At 47.6% G+C, this 16459-nt stretch overlaps 1 protein-coding gene across 10 annotated transcripts in view; it reads right to left on the reverse strand.

Annotated features, from left to right (window-relative positions):
• Window positions 1-16459, reverse strand: part of BMAL1 (basic helix-loop-helix ARNT like 1) — a 110176-nt gene that overhangs the window by 61433 nt on the left and 32284 nt on the right. For 8 of the 10 annotated variants that reach the window (XM_027978985.3, XM_027978984.3, XM_042232602.2 and 5 more), the window contains one exon: window positions 15522-15594. The exons of the other annotated variants lie outside the window; for them this stretch is intronic. The gene's annotated coding sequence lies outside the window, so the exon portion shown is untranslated. The remainder of the gene's footprint in view (window positions 1-15521; window positions 15595-16459) is intronic. 10 annotated transcript variants of the gene reach the window in all.

The raw sequence follows: 16459 nt of genomic DNA on the forward strand, positions 1-16459 counted from the left end.
CCATGGACTGTAACCTGTCAGGCTCCTCTGTCCATGGAATTCTCCAGGCAAGAATACTGGAGTCAGTTGCCATTTCCTACTCCAAGGGATCTTCCCAACCTAGGGATCAAACCTGCATCTCCTACATTGGCAGGTGGATTTTTTTTTTTTTTAACCACTGTGCCACCTGGGAAGCCCAAAGGTATAAGACAAATGATAAAGAAGACAGATAAATATATAATGTAAAGCCAGTGCTACTGAAGAAGAAGAAAGCAGAGTAAGAGAAAAAAAAAAAATGATGGTGTAAAGGGTAGGACAGGACAGGGCCTTTTAAACAGAGGAAAGACCATGCAACGCTGGGGGTAATCCAGGCAGAGGAGAGCCAAGTGCAAGGGCCTTGAGGCAAGAAAGAAGGACAGAAAGAAGGGATAGGGGCTGGAATGGAGTGAGCAAGGCTGAGTGCTAAGAGATAAAACCAGGGAAGTAGGAGGGGCAGGCAGGACAGGGCAGGGAGTTCAGATTCTATTTCAAGATGCTAAGAAGCCATGGGGTGTTTTGAGCAAGGAAGTGACACACTATTATTTACTTTTTAAAAGGTCATTCTGCCTGATTGTGTGAAAGGCTGGTGGCAGTGGGGGCAGAGTAGAAGCTGGGAGACCAGCTGGGAGATGGGAGCCCTCTGGACTCGGGTTGGGAGGTGTGGCGGTTTTCAAGATATACTGTGATGGAACAGCTGGCAAGACTGCAGACAAAGTGAAGGGTGAGGGAAGGAGCAGAGTCAAAAGATGACACCCACGTGTGGGGCCTGAGTAACCAGGTAAATGGTGGCGCCACATAACATGGGGGAGCCTGGGGAGGAGCCGGGTTAGGTTTCTGTCTAAGACTTCTGATTAGTTCTATTGCTTCTGGGGTGCCCATCACACGTCAAAGGGTGGATGCTGCGTGGGCAGTGAGTGTGTGGGTTTTGGGCTCGGGGGAAAGGTCCCGAAAGGTCATCAGTGTGCAGATGACTAGCAGGACATGGCCACTCAGGTCCTCCACCCCTTGGCTCTGGCTCCAGACAGACACCCAGTGTCGCCTCCCCTAGGGCTCTGTCTGGACTTGTGCAGTGTGGACTCGTCCTCACTTCTGAAGATCTGCTCTTGTCTGCTGGGTGCCCAGGAGAGGCCACTGGGTCCTCTTCTCCCACAGCACCCTAGGACATGCCTAGGTGACAGCACAGCTCGTGTGTCATACTCTCTGCACCTCTCCCCTGGGAGCTCGAGGGCAGCGTCTATGAGCCGGTCCCACCTCTCACCTGAAGCCTGGGCACAGCGAACACTAGCTAGCTGAACGGCATCCTCCTCTCTGCAGAGAGATGCAAAAGAAATGATAATACATACAGGCAACTGACTCACGCTGCAGCTGCTGTCTGCAGGGCAGACGGGCAAGAAAGGAAGGCGCCGCCACGGAAACAGCAGCAGAGCTCAATGGGCTGTTCCCTTCCTTTGAGGAGTTTCTCAGCCACACAAATGAGCTTCAAGAAATCCGGGAGGTGAGAATCTCAGGGTGCTGGAGGTGTGATAAGCACTGCACCTAGGGAAGGTGTTTTGGGTTTCCGCTGCAGAAACACTGCCAAGTCCCCAGTCAAAGCACTTGGGAGGCGGAACCAGAGGGAAGAAAATGCCCTCTTTCCCATGGACTCCCATCATCCAGACAGTGAGCCTGGAAGTGAGTCCTACTTGCATTCCTTTACAGATGCAGACAACCGAGAGTCAGAGGGGTCTGCCCAAGGTCACATAGCTGGGCAGATTCACACTCAGGGCTTTCTGAAACCGAGACCTGGGTCCCTTCTGGCACATTCCGCAGGCCCACTCCATCACAGGAGTTCCTACGGCAGCGGGCAGGATAGCTGGGGAGCACCTGCACCCTGGATCACGCGGGGGAAATACGGCTGTAGAGAGAGGATGAAGGGTTCCCACAGTTACCGGGGAGTCCCCAGCAGGACAAAGCTGGAGCCTCATCCTCAGACGTGCAGGCTGGGCCCTGCATGTACCCTGTTATCATTCCTTAAGTGGAAGAGACAGAGCAAGAGAGAAAGTTTAAGTCAAACCTAGCTGCTTATAAGCAGCTCAGAAATAAAAGCGAGAGGAATGGGAAATTGTGGTTTTTGTCAATTATTGCTGTTGCGTGATTTGGAGAGTCCGGTAATAGGTAGGACGCTGTGTGAAGAGACTTGGCACCACATCAGGTGGGTTACAAAACCAGCAGCACAAAGGCAGGGCAAGACCCAGGGCCAGGCAGCAGAGAACGATGGGAAAAGGACTCCAGAGCAGAAATACGGCTTCATGCTTGTCAGATGTCAGTATATTAACCTCTCTAAGCCTCGGTTTCCTCATCTATGAAAAAGATCCAACAGCTCTCGTTTCACTGTGTTGTTCTGGCTACTAGATGGGACGGCACGAGCCCCAGTATACAGGTGTGATGCAGAACATATCGAATAACTGGTAGTTTGTTCACTGCTGAGAAAGCAAAAGAATTTGCTCATAGTATAGAAAAAAGGAATGGGGGAAAAAAAAAAAACTACGCCAAACTCTTATAAAAACTTCACAGGGAAAAAAAAAACTTAGAGTAAAATGGCATCTACCAAATGGCATCTCTGAGGATCTACTAAAGCATACAAAAACCTGTTAAGAAATTGTTAGCAGCTGAGGTCCTTAATTGTCCGGAGCTGTGGTGTTAGAGAAGACTCTTGAGAGTCCCTTGGACCGCAAGGAGATCCAACCAGTCCATTCTGAAGGAGATCAACCCTGGGATTTCTTTGGAAGGAATGATGCTAAAGCTGAAACTCCAATGAGTTGACTCATTGGAAAAGACTCTGATGCTGGAAGGGATTGGGGGCAGGAGAAGAAGGGGACGACAGAGGATGAGATGGCTGGATGGCATCACCGACTTGATGGACATGAGTTTGGGTAAACTCCGGGAGTTGGTGATGGACAGGGAGGCCTGGCGTGCTGCGATTCATGGGGTCGCAAAGAGTCAGACACAACTGTGGGACTGAACTGAACTGAAGACCTTAACGTATGGTAGGAAGGAGAGGGAGAATGGGAGGAGAAAGGAAAGAAATGGAAAAGAGAGTGGATGGATTTGAATATTTCAGTGTATTAGTAAGAGTCAAAAGAAGTTAACATATATACATTTAAAAATGCAACTTCATTACTAATGAATAAAATTGCCTATAACTCCTATAAAACCTTCAGTACCCCAGTTGCTTGATGACTTCTTTGACCCCCTTCCACCCTCTTCCACCTGGAGTTTAATTACTCTTTCCTCTGATAATTGATTCTTGTCACTGCACAAATATACCATCTCTGCTCACTGAGCTCCCCTACCAAATAGTGAGCTTCTGAGGGTACACACTCTTCAAGATTCATTTTGGGGCTCATGTGGTGGCCTTGTCCTGGCTGCAGGATCCCCAGCTAGCAGCTACCAGTATGGAGCATCTCCAGAGAAAAACCTTCTTTCTATAGCAGGAAAATTTGAGACAGGACTCACATTTATAAAGTGTTGAACATCTTAGAGGTACATTTCAAATCTTAATTCATGTATTTCTCGAAATGTCCTTATGAAAATCATTTTCCCTATCTTGCAGAAGAGGCTCAGAGAGGTAAGATCAGCAGTCAAAGGTTCTCACTGCTAGTAATAAAAGTAATGGGGCCAGGATTTGAACCAACTCCAGATCCCTGTTTCCACTAGACCAGATGACCTTACATGGATCTCATGCAGCTGACAGCATCCTGGAAGGATATGCGGGGGGCTTCCCTGGTGGTTCAGACGGTAAAGAATCTGGAGGGTTTGATCCCTAGGTTAGGTAGATACCCTGCAGGAGGAAATGGTGACCCACACCGGTATTCTTGACTGAAGAATTCCACGGACAGATAAGCCTGGCGTGCTACAGTCCACAGGGTCACTACAGTTCATGGGGTCACAAAGGGTTGGACATGACTGAGCAACTAATACTTTCATCAAATTTACCTTCAGGCTCACAACTGAGGTTACGGCTAAGGAACTTTGGCCAATACAGGGTAACCTGTTAGCAAGTGCCAGACAACAGGTCAGACAGGTAGAGAGGAAGCCTCCGGAGAAGATGGAAATTAAAATTTCACATGCCCAAAAGTGACCACAGTAAGTTGGGGAATGTCACTTCCCTTTCTTGTCTCCACCCCCAGCTCAGTAAAGGAAACTTCCATGGTGTCCTACAGGCAAAAAGCTGCCTATCAGCCTCACAGGCTCCAATCATAGTTGGAGTCAGAAGACCTGGCCCAAGATATTGACTCTCAGTGGCTGTGTGACACTCACTAAGTCAAACCTTTGAGCCTAAGTGGCTCCAGATGTAAACGAGGGGTGAGGGGAGTGTCTGCTTCACAGGGAGGTCATGCAGACACCATGAGAAAATACAGGTGGGAAGGACCTGTCCATGTGAAATGGCTTTATATGTCAGGAGAGGATGCTGGAACACCTTGGATACCTCAAGACATCACCTGCCATCTCCCCATGCCAAAGCCTGGCACTCCTGTTTAAATGCTGACCTGACCTTTGCCCTGAGGGCTCAGACCCTAATAGAAAAGACAAGCCAGGCCTAGTAGAGCAGCGGAAAAGGAAGACGTGACTTATTCTCCCAAAGGCTCCCTGGGAAAACTAAAATCCTCACATAAGTATTTAATAATTAAACTGATAACAACAGTTGGAGGACTGTAGGATGATAACTGTCACCAAAATCAAGGTATGTAAATCATTTAATTAAGTCTATAGATGTATATTTTGAATGCTTTTCTACGACAAATGTGTGATTTTCATGGCAATATTTGTGAGTTTTTAAAGTTTACTTTTCTCACGCATGGTGAAGTGAAAACTGGATTACTGGAGCCATAATTGGATACTCTTGAAAGCTCTGTGAATTAGTACAGCTTTTTTGGAGGGCAATCAGACAATATTGATTCAGTTTGTAAATGGCAAATTATTTAAGCCAAATGTCCTACTCTCAGGAGTCTATGTGCAAGAAAATCTCATGCAGAAGTTCACAGGTGGGTGTAACGATTTCCACATCAGCAGTGATTGTAATGGTAAGAAATCAGCAACAAACCGAGTGTCTACCAATACAAGGATGATTGGATAAGTTTCAAAGGTACCCATACCATGGATTACAACTGTTATACATCATAAGGCACATTTATCTGTACATGTCAACTTGAAAAGAAAACCATAATAATTGAGAGTTGGCTAAAAAAAAAAAAAAAGGAAAACTGTAGGCATAGAGAGAGTCCATTTCTACAAAAGTAAAACCATGTATGTTGGGCATGAGGGCAAAGGGAATACAAGGGGATACAAAGGGGTTAAGGGGATACAAATGGGTTAAGGGGATACAAGCAAATGAAGAAGTCCAGGACTATCGACCAACAAAGCCTCAAGAGTGCCAATCCTGGGGGGAAGGTGGGGAGGGCAGGTGTCACAGAAGACTTTCTTCCTGTATGTTGTACACTTCAGGGTTGTCCAAATTTCTTACAAGTGTATGCTTTCTCATGATAACAAAATCCAAACAATGTTGATGCTCATAGAATAATAATACTTTTAACATTGCTTGCAAGGACTCCCATTAAGTAAACACTGTGAGGCCCAGCACCCTCTTCCTGCATGTGGCCCCCAGACCTGTGTGTGCTCACCAGCTGGAAGAGGGTGAGGGCCTGCCTGAGAAAAACTGATGGATAAGGATGATTTCCACGACTAAGAATCCCCAGCTTCTCACCTCTTTCAATAAGGATTCTGCTAAATTACAACTATTTCAATGAGATGAACTCAACATTCAAAAAACAAAGACCATGGCATCTGGTCCCATCAATTCATCACAAATAAATGAGGAAGCGATGGAAACAGTGACAGACTTTAATTTCTTGGGCTCCAAAATCATTGCAGACAGTGACTGCAGCCATGAAATTAAAAAATGCTTGCTCCTTGGAAGAAAAGTTATGACAAACCTAGGCCACATATTAAAAAGCATAGACATTACTTTGCCAACAAAGGTCCATATAATCAAAGCTATGGTTTTTCCAGTAGTTGTGTACAGATGTAAATTGGACCATAAAGAAGGCTGACTGCCAAAGAATTGATGCCTTCAAACTATGGTGTTGGAGAAGACTCTTAAGAGTCCCTTGAACTGCAAGGAGATCAAACCAGTCAATCCTAAGAGAAATCAACCCTGAATATTCATTGGAAAGGCTGAAGCTGAAGATCCAATACTTTGGCCACTTGAGGCAAAGAGCTGACTCATTGGAAAAGACCCTGATGCTGGGAAAGACTGAAAGCAGGAGGAGAAGGGGATGACAGAGAATGAGATTTGGATGGCATCACCGACTCAATGGACATGAGTTTGAGAAAACTCCAGGAAATAGTGAAGGACAGAGAAACCTGGCATGCTGCCATCCATGGGATTGCAAAGAGTTGGACATGACTGAGCAAATGAACAACGAGATGACCAACAAAAAGGACTAAGTATCTTTAATTGTTCAAATTTGCAACATCATAAGTTACTAAATTAAAGCAGGTAACTTGTGTTGAACCTCCCATAAATAGAAGCAATCAAAATTTATATCTGGCCTTAGCTAACATTTTACATTGACTTGTAAATCTTGCTAAAGACTTCTCAAAAGTTATCAAGGACAGAAACCCACAGGAGGAGAGAGGTGACTGTACTAAACCCGAAAGAGTCTAAATAAAACACTGAAGCTACTTGGCTCATCACAAAAATGACAGCTTAGCAAGTGAAACAATCTTCCTCTCTATGGTCAAAGTTGCGGGTGAAAAGAAGTCTCAGTTGATGCACTGTGTCTAAGAGGTGTTGGTTACATTTAGCGCAGACTACAGATTCAGTTACCTACAGGCCATGTACAGGAGCAAGGGCTGGGAGGGGCTGGGCAGCTGGAGAAACAGGTCCTTCTAAGAGGGATGCCCATCTTCATCGACGCCATGAGGCTAGTAGATGGACCCAGTGCTGCCAGATCTTCGGATTTTCACGAAGATCTAGAAATCCAGATTTCTAGATAACATCTCTCAATTTTTAAATGCTACCCACATTTAAATGTTACCCACTAATTTAAAACATTGTGCTGCTGAATTGCTTCAGTCGTGTTCGACTGTGCGACCCCACAGATGGCAGCCCACCAGGCTCCACCATTCCTGGGATTCTTCAGGCAAGAACACTGGAGTGGGTTGCCATTTCCTTCTCCAGTGCATGAAAGTGAAAAGTGAAAGTGAAGTCGCTCAGTAAGTTTCTGACTCTTTGTGACCCCATGGACTACAGCCTACCAGGCTCCTCCATCCATGGGATTCTCCAGGCAAGAGTACTAGAGTGGGATGCCATTGCCTTCTCCGAGCGCTTAACAAAATACATCTGTAGGCCAAAAGCAGCCAGTGAGTAGAAAATTTTCAACCTCTGTCTACATGTTTGATTTTTGATCAATTTTATTTTTGGAAGGATGGGTCGAGGCAGTGAAATGGTATGGGATGGAGATAAACACCAGCGAGGCAAACCTGTTGATGTTAAGAAAATATTCTTAACATACTTGAGAAAACAATGGTAGCTGTCTACATCTAATGCTGAATAAATTGCTTCCATTTCTTCAGCTATATTGGGTACAAATCTCAAAGAGTGCGTATTTCTCAAGCAACTTCTCAGAAATTTGTCCTAAAGCAAATGCCCACAATTTACTGTCAATGAACTTTACAAAAACTTAACTATACCACTACGTATTAAACGCTTATCATAAAGATTTAAAATAAGATGAGCAACCACAGAATCGCTCCTCTGTGCCAGGTGCTATGCAGACATTTGGCACCTGGCATCACCAATGTAGGTCACACAGCCTCTGGGCAAGATTCCAGTGAAAGCCTGTCTGACAAATCTCCCTCCAAAACAAAAAAAAATAAACAAAAACAACAAAGAATTCAGAGTCCACATCATAAAGTTGTGCTCAGCCATTTTTTCCCAAGTCCAAACGATAAAAGAGATATTTGTGTTAATAGTAACATCCAATAATAATAATAACATGCTAATAATAATATCTGCACACAGTTTGCAATTCACAAAGTGCTTTTCCTACACTACCACCTCATTTACTCCTCACAACTTTTAATGGTGCATTTTAGACTTCGTATGTTGTCCGAAGCTATTGACAACACTACTTTTTAAAAACAACATTAAAATAATAACATATTCAGCATTTTCTACACACTGTGTACCGTGCTAAGCATGTTTTCATCTCACTCTCACAAGAACCTCACAGAGGTGATTAGTATGGTCATTGTCCCATTTTACAGGTGAGAAAACTGAGGTTTAAAGAGCACGGGTCCCCACCACTAACAGGCAGTCAACACTGCGAGGCACGTCTGCCTCATACCAGCATCCTGAGTGTCCCAGAGCCATTTCCCTGTGAGCTGACTTCTCTTTGTTGCCAGCACGTCTGGAAGCCGCAGCCAAGTCCTCCTGCTCCTCGTCCCCACCCCACCCATGCCCACTTTCCCAACTTGGTCAGAAGCCATTTTTAATTTTTATGTTTCCCACTCAAAACCAGCATGAGACACTTGGAGCTCAGCCAGCCTGCTCCTGGAGGGCCCTGGAGGCCTGGTGAGATGCCCCGGGAGACCAGCCTTCCCTGCTGTAAGCCAATGCAGAGTAGCCTGGCGCCCTGCTAGCCTGCTGGGGTCTAGGTGGGGCTTTCACATCTCTGTCGCCTGAGTGGGGTCTGGGAAGGGGGTCCTGATAGTCCTAACAACCCCATGAAATAGTCGCAGGGGTATCAGAGTGGGGATGGGGAAAAGGGGAGGTGACTTCGGCTAAACGGAGGAGGAGAAAATCTATTCAGCCGACAGCTCTGTTGTATCTGTTATTCCGAGCCCCACATCAGACCCCTGAGACAGGGAGGCATGGTCTCTAATGTGCATAAGGATAAATTATGCAAGCAAAAGCATCAAGCAAGAAACACACACACATACATAGTCACCAGCATAGGCACCCACACACACTTGGAATCACGTGTGATCACTTGGAATCACACTTGGAATCACACTTGGAATCAGCTGCTTGTAGGGCAGTAACTCCTGTCCTCTTATCCCCTCTGTGGCCCCCTCAGTCCTGACTGTACAAGATGCTACCTGCCACAGAGGCCACACCAGGGATGGTCCCAAGTGGCTGCAGAAGGGCGAGGAGGCAGGCACACAGGTCAGGGTGGCCCGTGGTGGTCAGCGCCATCCCAAGCGTGCGCAGGTAGGTCCAGAGGAGCAAAGGAAGGGCGAGGGCTCTGTCCTAGGGGAAGAAGGGGGTTCACTCTCTTATACAAGGATGAGGGTGGGTTCACAAGGTGGAAGAAAGATGAAGGGACAGACCCTGCCAGGAACAGATGCGTCTTTAGCACCACTGACTAGGGCATGGAAACGGGAGGGGACAGTGCAGGCTAAACTGTGAGGACCCCCAGGGAGTTCATGTTCATAGCCCAGACTCTTGGGATGCAAAGGGCAAGGAGATCCAGCAGGTGAGTGGCTACCTGAGCAGGCAGGCTATTGGTCAACTCTGTGCTGAGCTCCTGTCTAGAAGTCAAGGCTTAACAGGCTGCCCAGTGAGTGAACACAACTTTTATTCATCTATAACCAAACACATACATGTGAAATGGTCTGTGGGATGAGGGCTGAGAATGAGTAGGAGGATGGGCTGCCGAACACCTGGAGAAGAATGGGCGGGAGCGAAGACCCAGTCAGGCTCCTGGGTGCAGACCCTGCTCTCATGCCTCCAACTGATCTGGACCTCTGGTCCTCTGAAAGGTATCTGCAATAATAATGCTAACCCTGACCTCAGCACACACTACTGAGGCTCTAATACTAAGTGGTTACCCACCCGGCACTTTGACAGTGCCTGCCCTGTGGTGAGCAATCAATGAGCAGCATAAAGGGATCACAGTAATGGTGATGATAAGACCCAGGTTCCTTATCGAGGAGGGCAGGGAAGGTTTCCTAGGAAGAAATGAATCAGCTGATATCAGACGGGTGAATGGGCATGAACCAGGCAGGGCAGAAGGAAAGCATTCCATGCTGAGGGAACAGCTTCTGGGAAGTCCCTGAAAGGGCAAGGGAAAGCAGCAGCAGCATCAGTGTTTCCAGGACAGGAAAGCAGCCCAAGCGCCTGCTGGAGCACTCTGGTTGGCAGGACACCTCTGAGCGGAGGAGGACTGCTTCTTCAAGGAAGCCTTCCCGGATTACTTTAAGCTCCCAAGGAGAAACTGCATTCTCGGCATAATTTCCTGGTTCTGTGGCAGAACTAGAGTTGAAGGAGAGGCAAGAACATGAAGTTGAAAGCCCCAAAGGAGAACATGAGAATGTAGCAGCTCGCACTGGGGTGTACTGCAGGAGCTCCCAGGGTGGGGGCACACAGACGTGGCCCTGGCATCCCTGGGCTCATAGCTGCTTCCTGTTAGCTAGTCCTCAGTATTCACTGGGCAAGGTCCCTGGTGGCTCAGTGGTAAAGAATTCACCTGCAATGCGGAGATGCAGCAGGAGCCGCGAGTTCAATCCCTGGGTTGGCAAGATCCCCTGGAAAAGGAAATGGCAGCCCCCTCCAGTGTTCTTGCCTGGGAAATCCAATGGACGGAGGAGCCTGGTGGGCCACAGTCCATGGGGTTGCAAAGAGTTGGACACGGCTAAGTGACTGAGTGTGCACGTGTGCACACACACACAGTATTCACTGAGGACTTTACAAGGTTCCAAATGAAGATAAAGATGCCATTGGGCCCCTCTAGAAAGGACCACTGGCCTTCCTCATCCCCCAGCCAGAAAAGCACTCTCCGCTGGACTGCACAAGGGAAAAGCTGTCAGTGGTTAGCAAGAGTCATTACTTTGGCTAATTTAGGAAATTTGGGATCTGTCCAGAAAGCTGGGTGGACCTCATTCTTCAGCATTCCGTGATGGACTATTTTTCATTTTGAATTGCTTTCCTAGCCCATCAACAACAGGAGTTAAAAATACAAAAGTCAGGGGCAAAAAATATAGAGAAGTTATGTTCCCAAAGCCTCCACAGGTGGGGAGATGCAATAGGCAACCACAAACCCCAGCCCACACCAACCTATCCTGCCATCAAAACTGAGAAGCAGGGGGGCCCCACCCAACTCAATAACCAATGAAACTCCAATTTCAAATACATCTGATCATGTTATAAATGTGCTGTTTGGCTGCACAAACAGACTCTGCTATCCTCACTCTTTCAACAAAGACTTCCTGAGCCAGGTGTTCTGTGCTGGCACCAAGAACCCAGAGATTTTGTGGGTGTGTGTGCACGTGTGTGTGTGTGTGTGTGTGGTCTCCACCCTTAAGGAGCTCAGTTTTCTGAGTGTAACAGATAGTAAATCAACAGTTACATCAATAAGTGCTTTGGGAGAAAGAGCAATGCAGGGTGTTCTGGGAGCCAGGAGGAAGGTCATGTCCAGGGCAGGGTTGGGGGAAGGTGTCCAGAAGAGCAGAAACCTGAGCTGAGTTACTGAAATGGGAAGCAGGGGAAGGGTCATTCCAGGGAAAGAGCCCAGCTCAGGCCAAGGCACCAAGGGGTGACGGCGTTGAGAAGCTAGGCTGAGGTTAGAAATATGGGCTATGGAAAGAGTGAAATGGGGAAGGTGGCTGAAGGCCAGTTATGAAAAGACTACAGACCTGCTGAGGGGGCTGGGGTTCTCTTCTACAAGCAATGAGGAGCCCCTGGAGAGTTTGGGGGTTTTTTGGCCACGATCTTAGTTCCCTAATCAGGAGTTTGAACCCTTTGCATTGGAAGCCTGGAGCCTTAACCACGGGACCACCAGGGAGGTCTTGCCCCTAGAGAGAGCTTTCAGCAGAAGAAAGCCTCGATAGATGTGTGAGTTAGAAACTTCATGCTGTGAGGAGATGGGGGTGCGATTAGGAAGACAAAAGCGGCCCCAGGAAGGCCAATGGAGAGGCTATTGAAACAATCCAAAGGAGGAGTCCTAAGTGAAGAGGTGGGGAGGGAGAAGGAAGGAGGGAGGGATGAAGGAGAAGATGGGCTTTTCCAGATGAGGTAACACGTGGAAGATGACAGTGCAGGGAAAGGACAAAGCCAGGATGACTCCTGCAGCTGGCACGCCTGAGGGGGTTTAAGTTACACCCACGGCAGGCACCGCAGGAAGACAGACGCACAGGGTACCAGGAGAGGGCTGACCGGAAGTCCCCGCGGACCATAGCTCGGAGCGGGGGTGGGGGCTGGGTGGGGGTTTGGAGAGGCTCTGGGCATTTTCCGGCGATTTCAGGATACAGGTGAGCAGTGGATGAGCTCGGCGGGGAGGAATACTGGGGCTGACCCGAACGGGATCAAGCAAAACCTTATTAAGCTAAAGACAGAAAAAGACAACCGGCACAGCAGGCTGTGGAGGCCAGGTCTACAGAACTGCAGGGAACCAGGGGGTAGCAGGGCAGACAGAAAGTGAGCAGAGGAGGGGCGCGAGAGCGGAGCGCTCAGCCCCGCCAGAGGCAGGAGGCCCCTCTGACACCCAGGGGGCGCTCTCGCGGCGGGGAGCAGTTAGCTGGTATCAGCAACCGCACCAAGCCTAGCAAAGAGAACAGTGTGGAGGTATTCGCAGTCATCCCAAAGAGCATTATCACCGCTTTCTTCAGAGGCTTATCCTGCCTGTCTGACCTTAGATCTCACCCCCTCTACTCTGTCTGTCCTGCTCATGCATCTGCCTCATGAGGACAGAACTTGTCTGGTGTCTCCTCTATGACCACAGTGCCTCAGTGCCTGACACACCAAAGGTTAAGCACCTTGTCCCAGGCTGCCTGGTTCACTAAAAACAACAAAATCCAGTGGGCACATGCTACACACCTGATACCAGCCTGGATGCTGGTGGAGAGCAAGACAAAACAGGACTCTGCCCTTGGAACCTGAAGTTGGAGGTGAGCAGAGAGAAAGTCAAGTATTTCAACAAAAAGCAGATTATCACTGCCGCAGAGCTAGGACTGGAATCTGACTGTCACGCCTTCTAGTGAGATTTCCTTTCCAAGCCCAAGGGTGCTGCCTTCTCCACCTAAAGGGACATTTCAGCTGGGGAAACAGTCAAGTAAGTGTTTGAAGTTTGGCCTTAGTCTCTTCCAAGGGTCCCACACTCCTGCCATCCTTTTAATAGACTCCTAAGAAGCAGGAACACCCGTTGTAGCTCTAAGTATTTAACCTTAAGAGCTCATGCTGACTCCAATCCTTCTACATAAGACAGAGGAGCAATTCCGGATTTAGGTGGGAATTAGGTGGGAAACAGAAAGCAGTGCAAACCAGGGGTCAGATACTCTGGGTTCAAATCCCTTCTAACCTCAGGCAGGTTACTCAGTCTCTTGTGATTTGATTTCCTATTGCTGAAGTGGAAACACTAATGCCTCTGTCACTGGTTGTTGCAAAGATGAAATTAAAATGATACCTACAGAGCACTCAGCACTGTGCCTGGAACTCAGTGAGATTTCACCAAACAGAGGCTGCAAACCTGTTCCACCTGTTGCTTTAATGACTCCATCTCTACCTGATATATTTGTGAAAAGTGAGCCAAAAACTACTCGGAATTCAAACCCAAGGACATACACTCAAAGTGTTCAAAACATAAACTGCTATCTAGTTGAGTGACTTGAGGAACTGTCTCAAATTCCCATACTTGGGCAGACTCTGCGGTAAGGAGTTTCATTTCCATTTCTTGCTCTATCCTATTTTCTCCTCCAATTCAGGCAAATGCAACTATTTCCCCAACAGATCGCATCTTGTCTCGTGGCAGGGGTCCAGACATGGACTGGATTCCACTGGTGCAAGTTGTAGCAGAGCTCGGAACGCCACACCTCAAACAAAGCGTAAGAACACAATCGCAAGCCCAAGGTACACACAAACTCCCAAACACACTTGGCTCCAGAGGACAGGAGACCGGTCACAGCATGCTTTGCTGGCCTCAAAGCTAAAAAGCTTATTTTGGCATTCAGATGCTGAAATCTTTGTATCTCCTTTCTTTCACCACTCAAACTCTCCATAACTGGTCTCTTTTTACTAATATCTCTGATTCTTGATCCCTCGTTTATGATGGACCCTGTGCAACCTCGCTGCCTCCCCCCTTCTGCCTCCCCGCAGCATGTTCTCAAGGCCAGCTGTAACCACCTTATCACTAACAGCAGCCTTCCCTCAGGTCCCTTTCTCCTTGGTCTCTGCTGCCCCATCCTCTCTGCTTCCTGAGACTCTCTCCCTCTCGGCATCTGGTTCTCTTCCAGTTTCTGTTTTTTCCATCCCAGAGTTATGCACACTCACTAAGGCTCCGCCCTCGGCACATCACGGGGAGAGCGTATTAATCCTATGCTTCTCTTCTACATCTCCAGGCCCACCCTTCCCAGCCCAGGTGCTGACCGTGTATCTGCAGTGATGTATTAGACACGTCCTGTGGATGAACCACTGCCACCTCGAATTCAGTATACCTAAAACTGGGTGCACCAACTATCCTTCTCCACCCCAAACTGCCACATTTTGGTCAATGGTTATGAACTATCACGTTTAAACATTCATCTTCTTTGGCTCCTGTCTTTAAAGTCTAACAATACCATAAGCCCTGCGTTCCTCCCTTTGCACTATCTCTTCTTTTGGTCCTTTGCTCCATCTTAACTGTCGTTAGCCACGTGACTTCATGCCTGGACTGCTGCTGCTGCCTTGGAACAGAGTCTATGCTTCTTGTCCAGAATGCCCCTAACATGTTACTTCAGCCATTTTACTTCTTTGCTCCAAATAACTTCAATGGCTTCTTGCTGTCTCCAAGTGCCTCAGCCTAGCATTCAGGGTCTAAAAAGGGGTGGGCAAACTATAGCCCACAGGCCAAATTCGGTCCACTATCTGTTTCTGTAAATAAAGTATAATTGGAACACAGCCACACCATCACAGACATATTATCTATGGCTGCTTTCCCGCTACAATGGCAGAGTTGAGGAGCCATGATAGAGACCATATGGCCTAGGAAGCCGAAAATATTTACCATCTGATCCTTTACAGAAAAAGTTTGCTGACCCTGGTTTAGAGTAATCAGCCACCAGCAGATCCTGCCAAACTTCTTACTCACCACTCGTTTGGATGAAATTTTTGTTCTCGTGGGTCTTTTGCTGAGTCCACTTTCTTTCCATCTTATACCCACCTTCTCAAGCCAGAGAAGCATATTTCATCCCCCAGCTGGACTTGTCAATCATTCAGAACACAGTCAAGCTCTGCCTCTCTGAGGCCAGCTTTATCTATCCTCTGCACCTGGGATACTTCCCCTCTGGCCTCTCTCTCTGAATCGACCACAGAAACATAAATTGAGATCCCTTCTCCTGCAGATCTTTTCCACCTACGCTGTGGGCTTCTCCAGAGTACAGGTGCAGTACCCTTCACAGAGCAGTACCAGTGATAACGACCTTGCCCTTCATTCCAAATACCAATCCTTGATAGCATAATTCGGTAAGAAGGCATCAAACAAACTTACCAATGAAGGCCTAGCATTCCACATTTGAAAAGTTAAGCTTGGGTCCAAAAACATGCACGTTAGACAGCACCACCTAAAAGCCAATGAAATAAGAGTTTAGCTTTAAAAGAGAACATTTCTACATTTTCTTTAAATTTACAACTCCCAGTGAGTTGTGATTCACTGTCCTCCTAGGCTGGCCATCTCTGCCTAGAAAATACTGCTCATCCTTCAAATCCACCAGACAGTCTCTCCCTGGAAGCCACCCCGGTGTCCCAGACAGGCCAAGCACCCCTCCTGTCAGCTCCCGGGAACTCTGGTGAGACATCTGTGGTAACACAGGGTACAATGCAGCATACTTCTTATTCGGGAACAGGGTCTCCTTAGACTGTACACTTGTCAAGAGAAGAGATCTGATAAATTCACCCCATCCCTTATCCCCACTGCCTAGAGTACTATGGGCATTTAGATAGTTCTCAATAAATATTTGTAAAATGGGTGGAAAAGTTAACCCACTCAATTCATAAACACATGCCCAGGTATCTAAAATTCTGCTGGACCACAATTGTCATCCTAGAAATGCATGCTTCAATCTCACTGCTTTTAATAGGCAATGGTTTAACAGGAAGGATTAATGAGATTAATCTTCTAAATGCACACCTTTGGAATGCCACTTCCCTGAGCAGAAACCTTTAGAGGCTCCCAGAACCTAAGAAGGCAAGCCGGACTCCACAGGCGGGCTGCCAGGCCTACAACAACTGGCCCAGCCTGAGTCTGCAGCCTCAGCTCGTGTGGTCTCCCCAGTGGACCCCTCACTCCAGACAGAGGACTGGTGGCCAGTCCCTTCTCTCAGCATTCTTCCTCCCCTTCTTGCCACATTATCTCCTTCTATACTGCAGTGACCTCCATTTCAACATCTTGTTCCAGACCAAGGTCATGGTGGGGCCCAAGAGGGTTTT

The sequence above is a fragment of the Ovis aries genome, chromosome 15 (assembly GCF_016772045.2).
Source record: "Ovis aries strain OAR_USU_Benz2616 breed Rambouillet chromosome 15, ARS-UI_Ramb_v3.0, whole genome shotgun sequence".
Taxonomy (NCBI): Eukaryota; Metazoa; Chordata; class Mammalia; order Artiodactyla; family Bovidae; genus Ovis; species Ovis aries.